This window comes from Sinocyclocheilus rhinocerous, unplaced genomic scaffold, assembly GCF_001515625.1.
Source record: "Sinocyclocheilus rhinocerous isolate Xijiao unplaced genomic scaffold, SAMN03320098_v1.1 scaffold1215, whole genome shotgun sequence".
NCBI lineage: Eukaryota > Metazoa > Chordata > Actinopteri > Cypriniformes > Cyprinidae > Sinocyclocheilus > Sinocyclocheilus rhinocerous.
Window position 1 is genome coordinate 498,336 of NW_015628913.1, and position 11,875 is coordinate 510,210.

Here is an 11,875-nt window from a genome sequence, read left to right on the forward strand (position 1 = left end):
ATAAGTCATTATAATCAGTAATTATGTCCCCACTGGATGCTACAAATGCCTCGTTTATAATGGGTTTTCATGTTTTTGGTCTCGTTGCTCCGGCCGGACACGGCATCAACAGTATGGTGAGGGCCGTAATATTTCCGTCACACGCTTGAGGAATTCAGCCAATCACAACGCACTGGATTGGTGGCCAATCAGAGCACACCTCGCTTTTCAGACCGATGAGCTTTGTAAAAATCGACACGTTTCAGAAAGGCAGGGCATAGAGGAGAAACAATAATGTACAGTATGTGGAAAATAATGTGTTTTTTTAACCTTAAACCACATAAACACATTTCATTACACCAAATACACAAAATAATGTTCTTTTTAGTAACATCATATGACCCCTTTAAGCTAAACACCAAGTGTTGGAATAAACTACACATTTTGTGCCCAGATTTGTCCTGATTTGCAGTCTGCAATGAATTGACACTGGTTGCTGGACATCAGAGCCAGTCTGCACATTTTGGGCAATTGGAGTTGACAGATTTCACAGAAAATTGTTTAGTGTATGATGGGCATGGATTACAACTTTTATTTATATTTTTTAGCTTCAGACTATGATTTTATCCAGCTGAAGGATATCAAACATCTTGAATATTTAAAGCCAATTTTAGAACACACTGTTTTCATTTGGCACGCATCTCCCAGTCCAAACAATGAGGAATGTGTTTCTGCATGAGTTTGTGGTTCAGAACGTCATGGAAGTCTGATTCTTAGTCAATTAGAATATGATGATTCTTAGTCACTTAGAATATGATGGCGAGTTATTCTCTGGAGCCATTCATAAAGTCAGCAAGTGTCTGTCAAAAGTCAAGTAGTGTAGTATATTCCAGCTTTAAGATTAAAAACACAGACAATCAAACAATCCACTAAAATACACTGAATCTACAGGGAAACAACAGCCTCACATTGCAATCAAAACTGATTTGTTTTTCTTTTTAATCTGATCTTTAGGACTATCTTCACAGTCATTTTGCAAATGAATTAGTCAGTATGTTTATTCAGATGGTGTAGTCAATATCTGTTATATCTAAAATGGTTGCCATACTGTCCAAGCATCCTCATGATGCCGAGACTTTCTTCTGCAACAGCAGAGTTGCTGTTATTGTGGATAGAGATTATGAAAACTGGAAATTTCACCTCCATCATGACCTCCATGACATTGTGTTAATGATCTCATGGAGACACAACATTACGGTACATTATATGCACTGTGTCCATGGCAAACAGTTAACTATATAGGGGGAAAAGGGAAGTATTTGGAAAATTGGTATATTTGGGCACAGTTAGATGCTATGATGTTTCACGTACACTGTATCCCAGATGAAATCATCCCCTTTGAAATCTGGCCTGACTATTCAGACTGAAGTCCGAAAATCCATTTACAAATGTGGTCTGGGTTGGATTTCAGATCATTCCATGATGTTTTTTTTTCCTGCTCAGATTACGAAAACGAAACGCAGTCAGATATGTAAGGGTAAATCTTATATTGTTAACAGTACAAGTAACAATTTTGTTATTGCTGATGAAAATTCAAAGAAAAAAAGATACCTTTTTAAATAATCAAGCCAATTAAACTTTAATTATCAAACTTCATTTCATTATGTTCTCTTTTTATTGGAAAACTGATGCACACAAACCTAATAATCAGTATAGCAAAAACAATATCACATTATATTTCACTTGAGTCAAATCCACAAGTCAAGAAAGTAAAAGTAGCATTATAAAGTCGATATAAATATGTTTATAAATCTATATGAATGTGCCTAACAATTTAACAAGTTTAGGACATCTTCAGCTCCATATTTTCCAACCTGATCTCATGAGAAAACTTAACTATGTATGAGTTGGGGATTTTGTATGAATTCATCATACCATTTGAAAACTGTACTGTTTTTAGCAAGAAGATAAATAAATAAAAAAGGTATATCCCTAATACCAAAGCTAAACCTAACTCTGATGGGGCAGAAACAGATCGTCAAACAAAGTCATACAAATCGCCATGACTGTGTCGGAATTTTCACTTTTTTTTTTACTTTTTTTTTATGCATTCTGCCCACTGATTTAACATGGTATAAATAGCAAAACATACAAACAAGTATATAGTATATACAGTCAGACATGCCACAGCCCTTAGGACATGTCCAAAAAAAAAAAAAAAAAAGTTTAAACAAGTTTTTTAGACTGACCTATCTGGAAGATTTCAAACTGAATTACTATCAGTCCAATCAATATCAAATGTAAACACAAACCTTGTCAGTACCGCTCCACAGCAAAAAAAGAGAAAGTGTTGCAGTAGCAGTTTGGGGGAAGCTTCATAAATTGAGCAAACGAGGAGGAGCGCTGGACAAAACAGCACACGGTAATTCACTGCATCCTCCTATCAGACACATTCTGTCTATCTGCTTTTAAGAATCAGTAGGGTCTGTCAAATCTCTGGCAGGCTGTTGGGAGCAGATTAAGGACACTATCTTGGCATCGAGCCGGGTCTACAAGCACAGCTTCTGGAAATAGATAGCACATGCAAGCCTATAACCACAGAACACTGCAAGTGCCCAGGATGGGGCTGTGTCCAATAGCATGAACCTATTCATAGAAGGCACCAGTCTGTTTGTTGGGGATGTGCTGCAACATTAACGATCATTAATTAATGCCACAGACTAAAGTCCTGGACAAAAGAGGATTTTTATATTGAAGAATCTACCTTGCTGTGATCTCTGCTACAACACTCACCCACAGAGGATCATTATTTTTAAATGCTAAGACTTCATTTAAATGTTGTGTATCACTGAAGTGCCACCAGCGGCCCAAAACATAATTGCAAAAGTTTCCAAACAGGTTCCCAAAACACTTCTATCACCACTTATCAGACATTACATATAATTATCAGCAAAACTTAGACTTTTAATATTGGTGCAGTTTTATTCAGAGGCCCAAACTGAGCAAAAAAAAAAGTTATTTGTAAGGCAAATTAAAAAAAATTCAACGTTTGTTGATAATGTAGAAGCCCTACAAATTCATGCAGCAAATCTGATAAAACTAGGCTTTATAGAGTTAAGGAAGTCAACCTACAAATGTCTTACTTGGCTCTAAACATTAAAGGCAGGGTATGTGATTTTTCAAAAACGCTTTAGAAAACTGATTCGGGCCGAATCGCAAAACAAACTTGTAGCCAATCAGCAATAAGGGGCGTGTCTACTCGTGATGTGGAGGAGAGCGCGTTCAGTGCATGGGACGGACATTAGCCGAGCCGAGCGACAGAAAGATAGAGATGGCGGATAAAAAACAAAAGAAGAAAACGTCTGCGGAACGATAAGGCAAGAAGTAGGACACGTGTAAATATCGGATCAGCTTTCCAGCGCTGGAGAGAACTCAAGGAGCGGAGGCCTGCGATCGGACGCAGAGGTTGCTTTGTTTCTTCTCAATAGGTGAGTAACACCGGGTCTACAACAGCTAAAGTCTGCCTACACCGGACGCGATCAAACGACCGTTGAAACCATTTGAAATTTGTGTCAGCACGTCATAAATAGAACCCGGCAGCAGTTTTCTGTAGGGGCAGAAGAGGTGCAGATTTTGCAATAATTCAAATTAAAAAAATAGACTGCAGCAATTAACATTTTGTCAGAACCTCTAGTACATTACATGCTATTTTGTTTAGTTGTCTGTTCATAGGAGAATAATGATCTAAATTTTTTTTTTAAATCGTGACAATCAATTTATCCAGAATTGATCCCCCCCATCCCCACCACCTTTTTAATATAAATAAGCACCAGTCAAGCTGCGATATCAAATAGGACCACAGGGAGACGCCAAAAGACCACTAAACCTGCTGTCTTGATCTTACTGTACATGCTACTATACGATCCATTCAGAATAACTAGACCAGCGCATAATCTAAAACAACTTCAGTCACCATCCAGTATAATACTCGTGCTTTTAAACCAAATACACGCTGAAAATAATAATTTACTGACATCTGGACTCGACTCTCCACAATCTCTGATGAAATCGGTTGGGTTTTCTCTGTATTAGAGCTGTTTTGAATTTACTCTTTGAACGCATTTGTTTAATGGATCCTTGGACTGAAAAGTTTACAGGAGTTTACCGGTTTTTAAGCTATTGTTTTCGTTGTAATGTACTGATTCAAATTAGTAATCAATAATTAACTATAATTTTACCACTCTGCGCACATCCCTGACATGCTCCCGCGCATGAAGAAGCAGCATCTCTGTCACTGTCGGCAATCGGCATCCTCTCTGACTGACGGAGCGGGCGAGGGCGCAGGCGCAATCATCAAACATATTTCAAAGGAAGCCGGCGCCACGGTCCTGACCGCATCTTTACTGGGTGCATGTTTTTAGGGAATATTTTACATGCGATTGGATTAGCTATTCATGTGGTGGACTGTCATGATTTTGCCTAATGCAGGACACTAATGAATGATGCGCATCAGAGGGGATTTAGAAGAGGGTATACGCAAAGCCGACTGATAAAGAAGTAAGACCCTTTTGGGGTAGGGGCGTGTTTGTTTTGGTGATTTCAAATATCAACATTGGCTACCAGAAATCACTTACTCTGCCTTTAAACTGATATTAGGTGCTTTCACAAACACAGCCTTTTCTGTAAATTTGACAGCATTTTTCAGTTTAGAGGTCATATGTGACCAAGCTGATTCAATTCAAGCTGATGCAATTACTTGATTTAGACTATGATGCAGGAATCAAGATTATCTACATTAAGGGAAGACATTTCATGAAACTGGACAGGCGATGAAATGAAAGAGCTTTCTCCATCTGAACGGATGAAAATATTAGTCAACATATTACTTGAACAGAAATTCCTTGAAAACCTTACCATGTTTCCGGTGCAGCTGTTTAAAGGTCATTTTCAGCAAATTACAATAGATATTTATGCTGATGTGTGAATGGAAGCAAGACGGGCAAAATTCTGAAGATGCTGCATGTGAACAACTTTTAATGTGTCAATTTGACTGCAATTTAACGGGTTTCATGTGTGAAAGTGGCTAACGATACAGTGCACACTTCACCTTACATATTCTTGCCAAAGGGACTGTTTTGCTCAGTTAAAACGGATAATGCAAACCACTCCGTTCCTCTACAGGGGGGTTTCTGGAGGAATGCTCCTCATCCACGATAGCATCACAACAGCATGTTGAAGCCACATGGTGCACTGTGAATTAAAGGATCTGTGAACATCTGAGTGCCAATACATGATGATGTACTGCTTGATTTACATGTTTCATTCTAGCTCACTTTAATTAGGAATGAGCAATCAGCTTTTCTCATGAATGAAGCACACATGGCTTGGAATATGAAAAATCACATAAATGCTTCAAATCCCAATGCAGCAGTAACACCGGACACACTGTGCCGTAATGCACCATATGTTTAACTATACAGACATTAAAACATAAAGGCCTCTAATATAAAGCCTGGTGATTAACTGCCTTAGGAAGCAGATTTCAAACTGTTCTTTTAGTGACACTGGATATGGTAGGCAATAAAACAAGCATCTGTTTGGTGCAAGTGTCTTTTCCTAATGAAATGTTGAATCTCACACCTGCTACCTGTCTCCTTCAGACCAGAGGGGATATCCTAAACATATTAGACACCACAGGATATAAACTAACATTGCATGGCAGTTAAAATGCAGTCAATCTCCTTTTTGTAGGTCACTTTGGCTGTGTAACGTTTTCTTGCGGACTGTAATGTATTAATTTACCAAGTGCCCAAAGCAGAGGAAGGTCTAAATATTTCCAATTATCGAACAAAGTGTCAGGCAGACCTGTCGTAATTAAAACCCAGTTGACATGGAAGATAGTCAGCGCTCTCATAGGTCACCACTGCACAGGCTGCAGGCTGCTCAGTAATTGCCACCAGATTAAATTTTTTTTTTTTTTATCTTGATATGAAGCTGTGATAAATACCTGTTAGAGACAGTGTAAATCATATATTTCTCCTTTCCGTTTATGCATTTTTTATGTGTTGCAGGGCTCCAGACTGTGACTAAAATAAAAATATGCAGCTATAATTGAAAATCTAGTCAGTTGGGAAAGCTTTGTGTTCATCCCTATGCGGCAACATTCAGATATTACTTTGTTAATGTGTGCACCAGTTTTATTTGTATGCAATAGAGTTAAAAGCCATTAAACCAACAATACAAACTTTGATTTGGAGCAAAAAAATAATAATAATAATGAATAAAAATATTGGATAAAAAGACAAGGGTACAAGACTACATACCGAGTAGTTCAGCCAAAAATGAAATTTGCTGAAATTTTACTCATCCTCAGGCCATCCAAGATTTAGATGAGTTTGTTTCTTCATTGCGACAAATTTGAAGAAATTTAGCATTACATCACTTGCTCACCATTAGATCATCTGCAGTGAATGGGTGCCGTCAGAATGAGAGTTCAAACAGCTGGTAAAAACATCACAATAATCCACACGACTCCAATTAATGTCTTGTGAACTGAAGAGCTGCGTTTCTCTCCTGATTCAGATGAGATGACTTTTTCACTGGAGAAAGCAAGATTATGGATAGAGGACTCATATTTTAGCCAGAAGCAACCATTTGAAGTTAAAAACGTCTTATGGATGGATTTGTTTCGAACATGTAGCTTTTTGTGTCACAAGACATTAATGGGATTTTTACTTTGGAACTGTTCCCCTCTATAACAAACTCAGCATGAGCCACGGTGAGCGAATCATGAACGAATGACTCTTATGAACTGATTCTTTTTAATGAGGCTTATGTGAATCTTTTTGACTGGCACGTAGGCCTGTCATGGTAAAAACTTTTTGTTGTGCAATATATTGCCCCAGAAGTAATTGCGATAAGCGATATTACTGTCATTTTAAAGACCATTTTATGCCACTGAAAATATAATCATAATGTAACAACATAATAATGCAAGAAGGCCTACACTTCAAATGACAACAAACTTTTAATTTTTACGAATATTCATGGAAAGTAAGTATCAAAATATTAGATACCTTAAACATGAATAAATATTAAATAAACATTTTCTAACAAAAAGTGCAAAGTAACAAGTACAAAAAAAGAAAAATGCACAAAGATTTTTCCATCTACAGATTTTTCCCGGACCTTCTTTTCTCTGTAAATTAAGGGTGCACAGCCTGCACACTATTGCTGAAAAACACAATCACTACTTATCAGTCAGATGTCCGTATGCACAAAGGCAATTTTTTTAAGTAAATATAATGGCCGATATATTGCGTCACCAAAAATTATTGAGGTCATGTACATATATTGCGCGATAAGTCGGTATATTGATTATTGCGACAGGCCTACTGACACAAGCTCCTGTTTTAGTTAGCAGTTTGAATCAGACTCACTCAGTAAAGGGTTCAGAGCCATAACTGCGTTAAAGGCAGAGTAAGGGATTTCTGGTAGCCAATGTTTATATTTGAAATCACCAAAACAACTTACTCTGCCTTTAACAAGCCACTCCTTTAATGAACCACAATTCATCTTCTGTTTATGTCCAATTCAAAATGAACTAGAAACTGTTGCTGTAGTGTATACAATAAACTGAAGCGCCTCTGAACAATTTGTGGAATGATTCTGTAATGTGTCAACTAGACTTGTGCCGGTATTCGGTAATGCGATATATCACGGTACTGAATATGCACGATATTGTTATCGTGGGCACTTCTAAATACCGTGAATAATTACTCGCAACATGAAAATTTGATACCGGCATATCCCTAGTGTCAACTAAATAAATAAGTTGGCGTAAGTCAATGCTCCTTTGCCATTTTTTTGTCTGGAGCCCCATGTTGCAGTTGAGACCTATGCATATTTAGTATCTTTTTTTTTTAACAGCACACGAAGGTACACAGTTTATAAATACATTGGGTTTTAATCAGCTCTACCCGGGTGGTGCGTTCAGAAGAATATTTGAAATTTCTGTCAGCCTAGCTGAAGAATACGGCTGTAGTCAGAGGGATTTTCAGCATGTGCTGCTGAGAGAATAGCAAAATTTTAATTAAAATCCCTTTGGGTCTAAGTCTGTTCATGAATGACTGATCTGTTACAAGGTCACACTCACAGAATGCTGAAATGAATTTAGATACAGACAAACAATCAATGGTCCACAGTCATGTCCAAATAAGCATGAATATACTGGACATTTAGATACACATGAATACAGCAATTTCTTTCTTATTTTTATGAGTCATGAGTTGTTTATGAGTCATGAGTCAGTAGCACAACTTAATACATTATTCATGTCAAGCTTATGATCCAGATGACCTCCTATCTAAATGCCCTTAATATGCTATATCTAGGACCCGCTTTCACCAAGTCGACTCGTGATCTTAACCCTTACCAGAACAAACAAAACCTTCAGACGGGCAATAGGATTCTATGGGTGTTCACTTGACATTAAATGCCCATATAGACTCACTATAACTTGGCTAATTAAAGTCCTGCTTTTTATTAACACACTACCAATGATCGAAACAATGAAATCACAAACCATGCACATCCAAAGTAAAAGAATATAAACGCCAAATTTCTACATCCTAACAAAAACCTGTGTGCAAAGCGGAACTCAAGCATAAAACACTGCAATAGGTAATGAAGACCACAGCAGGTGCTGCAAGCATAAAAATACATCATTGCAACACATGTACAGGGGGTGTGGTTTATCGTGGGGAGAAACTATGGAGGTTACCATAGTTACTCGTTCATTTCTAGAGGGAAAATGAGAAATAGCCAGTCTGGCTATTGTTAGAAGAAAATCATCCTTAAAAATATGCTTCAAACCTACAAGTACTGATTTCACAGGCTCATCTTTTTGCTGAAATTCCAGTCTTATTTTACTTTATTTATAATTAGTTGTTGGGAAAAAAAAATGTTGTGTACATAAATGCATACTAAACATTTCTCTGCATTTTCTCATGGAAACACACTAGGTCTTACACTAGACAAGAGTAAAATTAATGCTGTCTGTATGGACCATGTGGACAGATAACCCAGATCAATTCTACCGATACACATGTAACCACAGCAACTACTTTCTCTGTATTTTACATGCATTACATTTATGCATTTGGCAGTTGCTTTTTATCAAAAGCAACTTACATTGCATTAAAGGTACACATTTCCACTGCATCACTTCTTGCTTTCCCTCGGAATCGAACCCATGACCTTGCTGTTGCTAGCACAGTGCTCTGTTAGGCTTTTATGACATTATCTCTTCAGAAACATTGAGGAAAACTCATTTAAACAAATGCAAATGTGTTTTATATCCCTTATCAGCTCAATACACATTTTCTACCATTTGTATGACTTGACAGGCACCAAATGCACATTTATGCCATAAATTTAGTGGTATCACCTAAACATACAAACAACACAGTCTGCTCTCAAATGCACCTGAAGGGAGACGCTAAAGGCCTTTTTCTTTGTTTTCTTTGCTCCTGCATTTCTCAGAGGCGCGCGCACGACACCTACGTCTTACGTCATCCGCCTGCACGACTTCCGCGTACCACAGTCAGCGCAGAAGTGAGAAAAAGTGTTTATTACGTTTGAAATATGGATATTTATCTTACAAAAACTCATGGACTCGCTACAGGAGGCCTTTATTCACCCCCCGGAGCCGTGTGAGGGACGTTTTATTACGGATGCGCGCACTTTATTTCACGTCTTCTGAATTGTTGACAACCTTACCCCCATTGAAAGGCTTGGAGGGGCCAGGACGATTTTTAATATAACTCTGATTGGATTCGTCTGAAAGAAGAAAGTCACATACACCTAGGATGCTTTGAGGGCGAGTAAAACACAGGCTAATTTTCATTTTTGGGTGAACGAACCCTTTAAAGATCGCAAAATAGTGTGCAGTAGTGATGGGAGAAACAAACCTTTTCGAAGCTTCGAAAACTTCGAAGCGCTCAAAACACCACACGCTGGTGACACCTGCTGGTCAAAAGTGTGTAAATGCAACAAAAACTCAGGCTAAAACATGTATAAAACAGATTTTAAAACCCCATTGCAAATGTTTTATTGAAAGTATAATACATTAAATGCCATAAAAATGATAAAAATACGATTAAACATGAAGTGTCTGTATAATATATGACTTTTAAAATTTTAAATTGTTTTATGGAGAGCTTGTATATATAGGCCAGAAAGATATATTAACTGCTTCTCATCCTTTTATTTACACAAATGTCTTGTTAAAAATATTTACAAATTGATGAAACTGATCCGAGATCAGGTAAAAACCATAGACGATGGTTCAATGTTTCGCCGCTGGGAGGCGATCTCAAAGAACTCGCATGATTCACTAGTTCAGAGATCGCCCCCCAATGTAAAGCCATTGAAATTTCGAAACGTTTCGAAACAGTTATGACGTAATGAAGCCTCGTTTACTGAAATCACGTGACTTTGGCAGTTTGATACGCGCTCTGAACCACTGTTTCGAAACAAATTATTTGCAAAAGTTTCGAAGCTTCAGGAAGCAGTGTTTCGAAAGCGGCCATCACTATTGTGCAGTGCCTGGTTGTGGAAGAACACAGTCGCTGCATAACCTTCCTTCAGATTCAAATATTAGGAATGTGTGGTTGAACTTTATTTTTAGTGTTCCTGTGGCTCAGTGGTAGAGCATTGCCGCGCTCCGAACCACTGTTTCGAAACAAATTATTTGCAAAAGTTTCGAAGCTTCAGGAAGCAGTGCTTCGAAAGCGGCCATCACTATTGTGCAGTGCCTGGTTGTGGAAGAACACAGTCGCTGCATAACCTTCCTTCAGATTCAAATATTAGGAATGTGTGGTTGAACTTTATTTTTAGTGTTCCTGTGGCTCAGTGGTAGAGCATTGCGTTAGCAACGCAAAAGGTTGTGGGTTCAATTCCCAGGGAACACACATACAGGTAAAAAAAATGTATAGCCTGAATGCACTGTAGGCCTAAGTCACTTGCGTCTGCTAAATGCATAAATGTAATGAAGTTTCAGCTCACGTGAGTAAAACATTGAGCGTTTGTTCACTTCATTTCACCGCGGATTCCTTTGTAAACAAGACACAAGTGGACGCTGGATTTGCAGAGAGACTGAGATTAAAAAGCAATGCTGACAGGAATGGCGCAGCACACTTATATTTGTACTGTGTCACTATTGCTTTGTTAAAGATCGCTTGATATGTCCTGATTATGTGTAGGTGTCTACCAAAGTCACAGAAGGCTTCAACTATGAAGGACAGGACGGAGCTTGTCAAACAGACACACAGAAAGGTAGTTTACTATGCAAAACTGTTATCCAATCATAGCAGTGGGCGTTTACTTCCAAGTCTTCAATGCGTCACGCCCATAAAAACCGAGCGTTTCTCGAGCCGGTGTTACGGTTTAACTGGTGACCGTGTTGACCTTCTTCCGGTTTCAGGTCCTCCGCTCCAGATGTGATGGAACCATAGATATAGGCAGGGGCGTAATTTCCACTGGGGACAGGGGGGACATGTCCCCCCCACTTTTCAAAATCACGTTTATGTCCCCCCCCACTTTCAAATTCGTTTGTTATGATTTTTTTAACCGCACGCCGTCATCGCCACGGAGGAGCAGGACCGAGCAGGGCACAGACACACCCAGGAACGTCGCGTGCACACCCTAAAAATAGCTCACTGAAGGTTCTAATGAGCAGGTATCGTATCGCGGTTGCGGCACAGTCAGCGATGAAATGCCAGAAGCAGCAACAGATGACTTTAATGGCATCGTAAGTGATTTTTCAAAAACACTTTATAAAACTGATTCGGGCCGAATCGCAAAACAAACTTGTAGCCAATCAGCAATAAGGGGC